At 36.9% G+C, this 12,312-nt stretch overlaps 1 protein-coding gene and 1 long non-coding RNA gene across 5 annotated transcripts in view; one reads left to right on the plus strand and one right to left on the minus strand.

The window, feature by feature from the left end:
* The window catches only part of DPP10 (dipeptidyl peptidase like 10), a 1,361,251-nt gene that overhangs the window by 777,630 nt on the left and 571,309 nt on the right, over positions 1-12,312 (plus strand). The window lies entirely within an intron of this gene.
* Positions 1,207-9,928, minus strand: LOC116596745. The gene is made up of 5 exons (XR_004288297.1): positions 9,820-9,928; positions 6,045-6,146; positions 5,262-5,379; positions 2,908-2,937; positions 1,207-1,276 (listed from the first exon to the last, which is right to left on the minus strand). It is a non-coding gene; the product is annotated as an uncharacterized LOC116596745 (long non-coding RNA).

Genomic DNA, 12,312 nt, shown 5'->3' on the forward strand with positions numbered 1-12,312 from the left:
TAGTATTGATATTTTTTAAAATTAGGTTCTATACCCAACATGGGTTCAGAACCCATGACCCTGAGATCAAGAGCCCCGTGCTCTAACAACTGAGCCAGCCAGGGGCCCCAGTATAGATATTTTTATATTAATTCTTTGAATTCTTGAACATGGAGTATCTTTCCATTTATTTATATCTTCATCAATTCTCTCATCAATGTGTCATGATTTTCATTGTACAGGTTTTCACCTTTTTGGTTAAAATTATTCCAAGTATTTTATTACTCTTGATGCTACTGTAAATGGGGTCGTTAATTTCTGTTTCAGAAAGCTTATTATTAGTGTATAGAAATGTAAATTAATTTTTTTGTCGATTTTGTATCCTGCTACTTTTCTGAATTCATTTATTAGCCTAACCTTTTTTTTTTTTTGGTGGCATTTTTAGGGTTTTCTACTTATAATATCATGTCCTCTACAATAAAAAATTAGGGTTCTTTCTTCTGATTTGAATGCCTTTTACTTCTTTTTCTTGCCTTAATTGCTTTGACTAGGGTTTCTAGTACCATGTTGAATAAAAGTGGCAAGAATGGGCATCCTTGTCTAGGTTGGATCTTAGAGGAAAAGCTTTCAGTTTTCACCTTCGTGTATGCTGCTGGATGTGGGATGTCATTTATGGGCTTTATTGGTAGAGGCGTATTTCTTCTATACCCAGTTTGTTTTCCTGTTTTTATCATGAGGTGATGTTGAGTTCTGTTAAATCCTTTTCTGCATCTGTTTAGATGACCATATGGCTTTCATCTTTTATTTTGTTAATGTGGTGTATCACGTTTATTGTCGCCCTATGTTGCACCATCCTTGCATCCCAGGAATTAATCCCACTTGATCATAGTAGATGATCCTTTTAATGTACTGTTGCATTTTGTTTGTGAATATTATTTGGGAGGGGGTTGCATCTATGTTCACCAGTGACATCAGCCTGTAGTTTTCTGTCCTTATAGTATCATTTACTTGCATATCAGTGTAATGCTGGCCTCATAAAATGAGTTTGAAAGTGTTCCCTGCTATTGTGTTCTTTGGTAGAGCTGGAGAAGTTTGGGCAATAATTCTTCTTTAAATATTTGGTAGAATTCACCAACAGAGCCCTTTGGTCCTGGACTTTTCATTTATTGAGAAATTTTTGATTACTGTTGAATCTCCTTATGAATCTCCTTACTAGTAATCGGTCTGCTCAGGTTTTCTACATCTTCATGATTCAGTCTTGGTGGGTTGTATGTTTTTAGAAGTTTATACATTTCATCTAGATAAATAAAGTTTAAGAAACATTGAGGAAAAAAGTTAAAACTTGTCATGATAGAATAAATATCAGCGTACGTGTTACACAGTATAAAGGTGAGAATTCGAAGATGGGCCCAGGGTTTCATGTCTGGATTAAGGGGCTTTGCTTGTCTTCATTCTTTTGCCAGGCTCGTTCCACTTGGCTGATGACCACTATCTCTGAGTCTCTGATAGTATCATCTCCATCAAAACTCTCGTTGTCAAATATGTCATTTGACACCAATGCAAGCTGGTGACAGAACTTGTCAACAAATCCTGTATTCACTTTTACTTGCTCTTCAACAAACAGTGTATATGATAAGCATCTTGTCACTTAAAATGCTGCTGCCATCTTCCTGGTTTGCAGATTTAGTCATCATGATGCAGTGAGCAAATTCTGGCAGGTGAGGTAGACTTGCTAAGTATTACTTTCTGACACAGTGTGTGTATGTTGCACAATTAAGAAATTTAATTACTGGGGCACCTGGGTGGCTCAGTTGATTGAGTGGCTGCCTTCAGGTCTGGAGATCAGGCTCCTGGGTCAAGTCCCACATCGGGCTTCTTGCTTGACAGGGAGCCTGCCTCTCCCTCTACCTGCAGCTCGCTCTACTTGTGCTGTCTCTCTCTCTCTCTCTCTGGCTCAAATAAATAAATTAATGAATTAAAAAAGAAATGTAATTACTTATTGCTCTAGATCTATATCTTTATGAGTATATATATGAGTGTATGCCAAACTGTTTTGTTGAATTGGACACATTTCTGCAAAGACACAGTGAGAAATATCAATGAGATCTGCTTCTGTTTTGAGTTAGAAAAGTTGCCACTTGGTCGTCATGTAGTTCTCTTCTATATTTCTATGAAAATCATTTCAGACATAGTAAACCCATATTTTTAAATTTAGTACTTACAAGTATACTGTCAGCTATCCATATGGCAAAGTAAAACTGAACAAGCATGAAGAAAATCTTCAAACTGTCAGTGTAGTATTGTGTTAGGTAATCTTAGTTGGCTTTGAAATACTTGAAACTTTTGAAATGACACTTCACTGAGCACTTCTATCTGTAACAGTTTACTAAAACGTTCATTTTGACTACTTAAAACTGTTGTAACAATTCAGTATTTCCAATAGTAGTTAGAGGAGGCACAATTTAATTAAATATCTTGAAGGAGGAAATTGATTTCAGAGCAGAAGTTGCTATTTCAAATTACTTATTTGGACCTTGGATTTTGCTTGTTAATGGAGTTAACTTTGTATAACCGATTATAATAGGTTAAGCTTTCCGTGTGGCATAATGGATGTGTTCCTGTCTAAAGAACTACAAATCTCAAGTAAGTCAAAACACAACAAGAAATCACCAAACCAGGGCACATAAATATGGACTGTGGATACTAAGGCACATTTCGTATTTATATTAAAGGCTAGAAACCCCATATAAACAGCCATGTTCCCAGGACATTCTTATACTCTGTGAATGCAGGAAGATACTACATCTTGCATTATTATGACATCAAGACACTTGGATGGGATTGATCTTCTCTAGATTAAATTTTAAATTTTTGCTTAGAGTTGTATCTGAAGTACACATATGCTTTCTTTTTTTTTTTCCCACTTACCTAAAATGAGTTCTGGATCATCTGAATTATCTGTACATAGGGATTTAATGAAAAAGAAATTGTATTTTTCATTTCAGTCCAGACTGTTTTTAACAAAAATTATTTATCTGCGGCACCTGGGTGGCTCAGTGAGTTAAATGTCTGCCTTCGGCTCAAGTCATGGTCTCAGGGTCCTGGGATTGAGCCCTGCATCGGGCTCTCTGCTCAGCAGGGAGCCTGCTTCCCCTTCTCTCTCTGCCTGCCTCTCTGCCTACTTGTAATCTCTGTCTGTCAAATAAATAAATAAATAAATAAAAGCTTCAAAAAAAATATTTATCAATGTGTGGTTAGGCTTCCGAATAGATGAAATCATTTAGAAATATTTATCTCGCAATAAAGGAATTGCTGATTCTTCCATTTGGAATTCAAACTTGTTTTCCCTCTTCTTCCCTTTTGTCACGTTTATTGTGATATATTTTACATACAGCAAAGTTCATTCTTGTCAGTGAATGGTTCTCAGTTTTGATAAATACGAACACCATGTAACTGCTCTCAGAATTGAAACACATCAGAGTTCCCTAAAACTCTCCTGTGGCTTTTTTTGGTCACCCTTCTTTGACTCTCAGTCCTTCATGGCTACCGACATGTTTCTGTCTATAGTTTTGTCCTTTCCAAAATAAAACATACTATATGTAGCCTTTCAAGACTGGCTTCTGTGACTTAACAGAATGCATTTGGTTTTCATTCATGCTGTTGGGTATATCGGTAGTCCTTTCCTCATATTGCTAAATAGCATCCTCTTGAATGGATATACCCTAGTTTGCTCAGCCATTTTATGATTTCTTTTCATTTTTGTAGGTAGTGTTCCTCCCATTAACACTTAGCATTCTATTAAGCCTTCATTATAATTTTCTCTACTTTTATTTTCTTTTAGGACTTTTCTAATAAGTTTTTATTATCTAAGTCAATAGAGAGAGAGAGCTTTATAAACTTATTATATTTTTGTACACATTGACATTTTAGTAAATATTTAATGAAAAAATATTCATATTAGGAAAGATTCTATTGAAACCCCCCCAAGAACTGGTAATAATTTATTTGTTAATACTCTTTTGGGGATACTTTTTTTGGTGTCAAGAGAATTGTAAACCTTTTGAAACCATAGACATAAAAAGACTAGGAGGAGAAAAATCTGTAATGCTCTAATAATGCTCTAATAATGCTCTAATACTGTGGTTTGCTGGAAAAGAAATACAGTAAATGTTTTTTCAATCCTTAATGTCTGTAACTCAATCTCAAGGACTAAGAACGAATGCTTTATCTTGGAAGTTTTAAAAGTGAGACTATAACTAGTTAATTTAATTAACTTAGGAGAAGCAAGCTGAGACTATGGCATGTGAATGAGAAGGATGATTCAGTGTTCCACACATTAAGAAAAAAAAATTATTGTTTTTTTAAATTTATTATTTGAAATAGGTCATATCCTTCCAGGGAGTTCTCTACTTCACTAGACTGTATACAACTGTGTTTCATGTAGAGTTAAAGCCAAGATACTTAAAATTCTCTAGTAGAAAAATAGCATGGATCTATGGACTAATAAATAAATTATATATAATTACTGATCTAAGTTTATAAAATACAGAAAAGTAATTCTAAACTCAGTAGCTTGAAACAAGAATGTGTGTATTATTTTACCTTTATTAAATCTATATGAAAATATGATAACACGTTTTCTATTGTAAATGAGTACACCTGTCCTATGGCACATGTATTTGCTATCTTTTTGTTGTTGTTAAACTTCTTACATTTTCTTTTTTTTTTTTTTAAGATTTATTTATTTATTTGACAGAGATTACAAGTAGGCAGAGAGGTAGGCAGAGAGAGGAGGAAGCAGGCTCCCTGTTGAGCAGAGAGCCCGATGTAGGGCTCAATCCCAGGACCCTGGGATCATTACCTGAGCCGAAGGCAGAGGCTTTAACCCACTGAGCCACCCAGGCGCCCCTAAACTCCTTACATTTTCCTATGAAGACTTTCAAGTACCTATTTTGTATTGCAATTCATGTTAATATTTAATTTTTTGTACAATTTATACATCCATTTAGAATTGAAAGGTACTTTAGAAATCGCCCTAATCAAATACCTCATTCTTCTGAAGGAACTGTCTTGAATGATTAGTGAACACAAGTGTTCCAAGAATTATGAGAGCTCCAAGTCTCAGTTCTGGAGAATATCTCCTGTTCCTCATTGCATCCCTCAGATACAATGAAGCTAACCAGAAATCATTTTCTGTACTTTTGTTTGGAATAAGCTCTAGCCCCCAAATCTTTCACTGAAGAAGTTGATACATAGAAAATACATCGAGTCCCTTGGCTCACCTTTTTTTGTGATTCTCCCTTGCTGCCTCATCATACTCTCAGGGCCTGCACTCTGGGTCAGTCCCACCTATTTCTTGTCAGACCAGGGCTTCTCATACGTTGGTGGGTAGAGAATTATCTGGAGAGTTAATAATGCACACAGAGGTTCAGGCTTATATGGACTAGACCTTTAGATTTTTATAAATTTTGTGTGTGATTTTCATGCCCAGTAAATTTGAGAATCACTGGTCTTGGGTCCTGCACATGCATCCACGTGGGCCTTTGCAGCCTTTCTCGCTCTGCTCTAATCAAGAAAACATGCTTTGGAGGACATGGGGACTTAGAGTGGAGAAGGGAGTTGGGGGAAATTGGAAGGGGAGGTGAACCATGAGAGACTATGGACTCTGAAAAACAATCTGAGGGTTTTGAAGGGACGGGGGGTGGGAGGTTGGGGTACCAGGTGGTGGGTATTATAGAGGGCACGGATTGCATGGAGCACGGGGTGTGGTGCAAAAATAATGAATACTGTTATGCTGGAAATAAAAAAATAAATAAATAATTAAAATAAATAAATAAATAAATAAATAAATGAATGAATGACATCGAATAGAAAAAAAAAAAAAAAAGAAAACATGTTTTGACGGGCACAGTCTTCATAAGGCCTAGTCTATTGTTTGTGTTTTGTTTGGTTCTAAATCTGTGTCATTGGCATCCATTAAACAGAATCATACTTTCTGCCTTAGCATTCAAGAACTTTGGCACAGCTTTCTAGTCCCTTTACTCCAACACCTCCGACCTCCTGACCTTTGGGAGGCAGTGTTAAAAGTGTGGCTTCAACTCTTAGAGATTTGGGTTAAATTCACAATTACTCTTAATAGACGTTTTCTTGGCTTGCCGCCTTTTCTTCTGGAAGAACAACAACAGAGCTTTTTGTTAGTTTTAAATACAATATATATAATATGGTGAGCCCAGGGAAGCCTGCACTGTATTAACCAGGAGTGCTTATATGACAGGCTCGTCCCCAGAAGGGCTATGTCGTTCCTTTTCTCATTATGTTTTCTGCTCATGACATTTCCACTGACCCTCTGGTTTGAGCTTGCGCATACCTCGATGCCCAAGTTTGATTTCACAGATGTCCTGAAGCCTTCTGTGGTTTCCCTGAGTCATGTTCTCTGTTCCTCCTCTGCACATGTGCACAGAAGTCTTATGGTCACTGTTGGGAAAGGCATGCTCACATATGTGAATTCATTTTCTACTGTATCTTCACATGAGGCAAAGGAGCTAATTTTATGCCTTTTCATAATCATTGCACATGACAGGCTCCCGAAAATGCATATTGAAATCAGTGAATGCATGCATTTTGAGCTCTTAATCTGTACAGCATTAATATTTCCCAATAATCATAATAACAGCTGCTGGTTTTTCAGTAGTTAATACGTGCCAGCCTTGCTGAGAATTTTCTGCATCTATCATCATTAGATATCCTCAGAACAACCACCCTGAGATGTGGGTTTCTTGACTCCATTTTATATATGGAGGAATTTGAGACTCAGGAAAGTTAAGTAACTTAATTTGTTACACTACCTGTTAGGGACCAGGGCTGGGCCATAAATATAGATGTTTAGCAACTTTATTGATAGTGTCCGTAATTATCTTAATCTTGGCTGTAGATTATTTTCTCCAAAAAAATGAACTGAGGGGCGCCTGGGTGGCTCAGTGGTTTGGAATGCTGCCTTCGGCTCGGGTCATGATCTCAGGGTCCTGGGATCGAGCCCCGCATCGGGCTCTCTGCTCCGCAGGAAGCCTGCTTCTCTCTCTCTCTCTCTCTGCCTGCCTCTATACCTACTTGTGATCTCTGTCTGTCAAATAAATAAATAAAATCTTTAAAAAAAAAAAAAATGAACTGAAAGTGGCAAAGCCAATGAGTGACTGTCGTGTCCTATTTTAAAGGCTTACAGTGATAGAATTTGTCGTGTAATACAAACTCAAAGGGGATCTTGCAAACAAATTAAAAAAGGTTTGTTATTGTGTTAGACCATACGTGCCTATGTGCAAATGTGTGTGTATATGTAAAGTGTGTCTACATGCAGTTCAACTGAGGTTAGATAGGGGGTATTTTCTCCAGTAACTTCTTCCACTGTGCTTTCTGGAAGCTGTGTGTGCATGGGATACTAAGCCCCATATAATATCTTTAGCATCCTCAGACTCTGGCAAAACTCCGGTATCTCTGGCACACTAAATATGGGAATGCAGCCTCTGCCTTCTCTACCCTGCACTCATCCATCCTATCTCTCTTCTCCGGCCTCTCTCTCTCGACCCTTCTCCTGCCCCAGCAGTAACAGGGAGCTTCAAAACAGAAAATTTCAGATACCAGATACAAGGTAATCCTCAGAGTAGTAGAAAGTTAGTGAAGGGAGTGGGGGAAACACTTTCATGTCACTTCAACCTTAAAGAAATGTGTGGATTCTAGTTAGTGATAGGATGAAGTCGAAGAAATGGCTATTTTCTTTCAAATTCAGTTATTCCCCAGTTTTATTATCCAGATCACTATCTACCATTTTTATCTCTGGCCCAAAATAGGAAATGCATTTGCATCATAGTAAAATTCTCTGCCTCTCTCTCCCTCTCTTATATTCACACACACCTCTGAAATACCTTAAAAACAAAACAAAACAAAACTTGATCCTTTTCTGTCTTACACACCCTGCACTGTAATTTCTATTTCTCTTCTATTCAGTCCTATCAGTTTTCAAGATGTTTGTTTCATGACCCACTAAACTGATTAGATAACCTTTGAATGGGTCAAGTCCCACAATTCATGAAACATGGCTGTAGAAGATAAAGACTAAAAATGCTGTGTGCATTATTAACTCTCCAGATAATTCTCTACCCACCAACGTATGTATTTCTCTTCCCGGCACAATGGATTCTCAGATCAATAGCTGAACTTTCCTAAAACTGGCCCTGAAAATTTTCGAATCTTAATTCTCAGCAGGAGTTTGCTCTTGTCCCTGCACTACTAGGGAACTTTTGGAACCAAGAGAGTAGCAGTTACTACGTCCTGGCTGCTGCCCTTTGTGGCCACTTTGACTAGGGGAAAGCTGTGTGTCTGTATACATGTGTGTGCCCTTACGTTTATTAATCCAGTGTTATTGTTTTGCCTGAATATGACAATAATACTGTCAAATCATCTTGAAATACATAAATGGAAAAAATGCTGTCTGTCTCACTCCTGCAGAGGAAGCACTATTTCCAGATCTTTTTCAGAACCTGGACAATACACACACACACACATTCATGCACACTTGTATTTAGTAGTCTTCATTTCTGCCAGGGCTTTATTTATTCTGGAAGTTGATCATGACAATATGACCTTGGCATACAAGTCTGCTCTTGCTCTAAAGTGTAAACTAGCCCCTCCCTGTTGCATTGAAGGGTAGATTTATGACCTCTCTGGGATGAGAACATGATCTTTAGACTCCATTAGGCTTTCTCTATCTTCTCTCTCATTTAACATGAAAATGCTTGGGTTTTTCTTTTTAACTTTCTTTTTTTTTTTTCTTGGTCTTTATTGTACACTTGCTAATTTTAATCTCAGTGTGACCTCTCAGATATCCACAGGAAAAGGCAAATTGCTCTAGAAAACCTCTGTGCAAGGAAGTTCAGAAAACAGACTTCTCTTTGTGAGAATAATATGGGCTGGAAAATGGTTCATGGGGGCACAAAAAACCCTGTGCATACCAAGAGTGAAGGAGACTAAACGTAATAATCTGGACAGTAAAAATAGTAATGAAGGGGCATCTGGTTGGCTCAGTCACTTAAACATCTGCCTTTGGCCCTGGTGGTGATCCCAGGGTCCTGGGCTTTAGTCCTGTGCCTGCCTCACCCTCTGCTCCTCCCTCACTCTCTCTCAAATAAATAAAATCTTTAAAAAAAATAGTAATAAAGAATTCTCCTCAATTATTTTTTTAAGTATTTGTCATTTGAGTTGTTAGGGTATAGGTCTCTGCTTTCAAATTTATAAAATTTATAAAAAAAAAAAAAACTACAGATGGAGGGAAGCTTTAAAGCGTTACAATTCTATTTTAAAATCAAGTTGTCTCACTTGATTATTTCAAAGCCAAGTACATGATGTCATTTTCTAAAGTGCTTCAGTTTATCCTAAAGTTGAAATTTGGTGCTATGACCCCAAGAAGTACATTTTGTGGGATAACTTTATCAGCGCTTAAGTCGGTCTCTTGGGCGACTTCTCAGTCAGATGTTTAAATTGCTAAGTCCTCACCATCATTCCTTATCTCTTCGCTAAAATTAAAGCTTTACTCTTGACAAAGAAGTAAAGGAAACAACCAAAACAAAGTCCATATACATTCTCCCCTTTACACACACACACACACACACACACACACACACGTCTCTGTCACTGTCTGTGATGATGATTGTAACCATATTATCAAAAGCTTTTTGTGTGTTTGCCTGACACAGTGTTAAACATTGTTGTTAAATCCTCAAAGCAAAATGTTGAGGTAAATGTTACCAGTGTTTTACAGATAAAATAAAAAAGATTCAAGAAGTTTCTTACTGTTTAACATCACGCTGGTAGGCCTTTTAACCCAAGTTCTTAGGAGTATCCTCTGGACGCGGTTGTCAAGCCAATGTGTTAGTGTCCAGTTGCCCTTTGTTAGTTAATCATGGAGACCTTTCAGACATCTGGTGGGAACCAACGGTTGCCTAGTAATAATGAAGATGAAGATGAGGAGTCGTGATTTCTTTGGTCCTCTTATTTCCAGGCAACATGTTTGTCTTAGTAGTAACTCCCTAAATAAGCATCAGGGGTTCTCATTTGCTTTCTTTTTCTAAGGCGGACTTCGCTGACGGATCATAGCATTCTCTTCAGTGGAATCCTTTATAAACAGCCCTTCAGCCGGCCATCAGCCATCAGTTGTTAATGACATCAAAAATTGAAAGCATTCTGCCATTTTGGCCTTCTCCCGTCCAATGACTCTTCTTCTCTGATGATTGAAAGGAAGTTTTGAATTTTTAACTCCAATCCCTAACAGAGATGTTGATTGGCAAGAGACACTTACTAAGCATTATGCAGAATAAGCTGGGTAACTCACAGGAGACCCTTTGTCATGGAGGGTAGGTTAAGTCAGTTTTCTCCATCAGTAAAAACAACTGTAACATCTTAGCATTACAGTGAGTTAAGAATTTGAGGGATGGGCATTGCATTTATACGCTTGATTTTAGAATTTAACATAACAACTTGAGTGCAAGATAAAGATCTCATTGTTCTCCTGGCAACCCCTTAATGGATGGTATCTAGCAATAACCACCACAATAATCATAAAACTTTCCTGCCTTCCTTCTGTGATTAAGGTCTTTACTAGCTACTCCCTATGCACTCAAGTGCAATTTTCACAAAAACCTTTTTAAAAAAATCTTATGAATAGAACTACAATAACTGTGATTTACCCTTCAGGAACATAGCTAATAACTGGAAAATCCTGTACTAAAAATACCAGGTCTGATTCTCCATCTCTGAAGCTTATTGTGATACAACAGAGAATTTTATGATAGTAGTACATTTTCATAGCAAACAGAAAATGAGCAGTTTTTTCTAGTATCTCCAAGACTAACTTTTTTTTCAGACTACATTTTTAAACATTTCACTAGACTGTCACATTTTGATTATCCTTGGTAGTTGCGAACTTCCTCCATCTTTTTTCTTAACTTTTTCTCTGAAAGAACACAACCAACATCATTTCTGACATCCTCAGAATCTTCCTTTATGTAGATTACTGATATAAAACAGTTATGTACTTATTCATAGACGATGTTCTTAGATACTGTGATACTGATTACTCTACGATAAATCAGTAATAGCTCATTGAACTCCCTCTGCTCCCTATCAGCACTGGTGATGTTTGTGCTGGGAATCATGTAGTCATGGCATCATAATGAGAGAGATGCACAATCTAGCCTTTTCCTGCCTGCCAAGCCACTTCCAGCGCTCCCTGACTTTTCGTTATGCACTTATACGGGCTTCCTGTGATAGAAAATCGCTTTATACTTTGGACCAGAACTGTCCTTAATTAAATGTTTTCTGTTAGTTGTTGGACTGTCATTAAATCAGCCTACCCTTCTGTGCCTCAGATTTTATCTTGAAAGTAGGGCTAGCACTAGTTATAAGGTTGCTATAAAGATGTTCATATACTCATGAGAGATGCCTCTGAAATTGTAAGGGCTCATCGACTGTCATTACTATCATAGGGACTACTAGGAGGTATATTACACTTAGATGTATAATTTTAAATGGCTAAAAACAGTAAGATAAGCTATTGTCTCATAATTTGAAAAGTTTACAGGGCAATATTTAGTAGAAAAAGGATTAATACATGTCATATAAATCAATTGTATTTGGTGATATTTCTGTAATTTCACATGGACTTACTATTTTTCAAATAAATATGGTTAAATATATACATCTGTATAGGCATGTATATATGCATATAAACAAATGTGAGAGTGTGTGAGTGCACGCATAATGTTTCTAAATACTGGGCATATGTTTTGATTTCTAGTTTACTGTATATAAGAGTTTTACTAATGTTTCGCTTTGGCATAATATGAAAAATCATCTTGCCAAACTCCAATATTAGTTTCTTGGCACCAAGTGCCTTATTACTAAGAAAGTGACAACTGTTTCTCATTTAATTGTGACAACATCCCACTTTTGGTACCAGGTTTGGTATAAGGTCAATTATGAACCTTAATCCTAGTGGTAGAACATCTCACTGACTGAACAAATAAAGCCTGGTAGTTCTCTTAAAGCCTGAAAATAAAACTTTGCTTAGGTTAAAACAAAACAGAACAACAATAAGGGTTGGCAAAAAAAATCTATTTTTCTACATTTTTATTTCCTCATATTTTCATGTAATTATTTATTATTTTTATAAGTACTATGATTACAAAAGCTCTGAAACTAGACACCTGATAGAAGAGTTTTGTTTTTAACAGAAAGTAGTTGAGTGGAAAATCTCATCATGATCTTTGCCCTTAATGGTAGCTATGG

Source organism: Mustela erminea, chromosome 8 (assembly GCF_009829155.1).
Source record: "Mustela erminea isolate mMusErm1 chromosome 8, mMusErm1.Pri, whole genome shotgun sequence".
In the NCBI taxonomy this organism is placed as follows: Eukaryota; Metazoa; Chordata; class Mammalia; order Carnivora; family Mustelidae; genus Mustela; species Mustela erminea.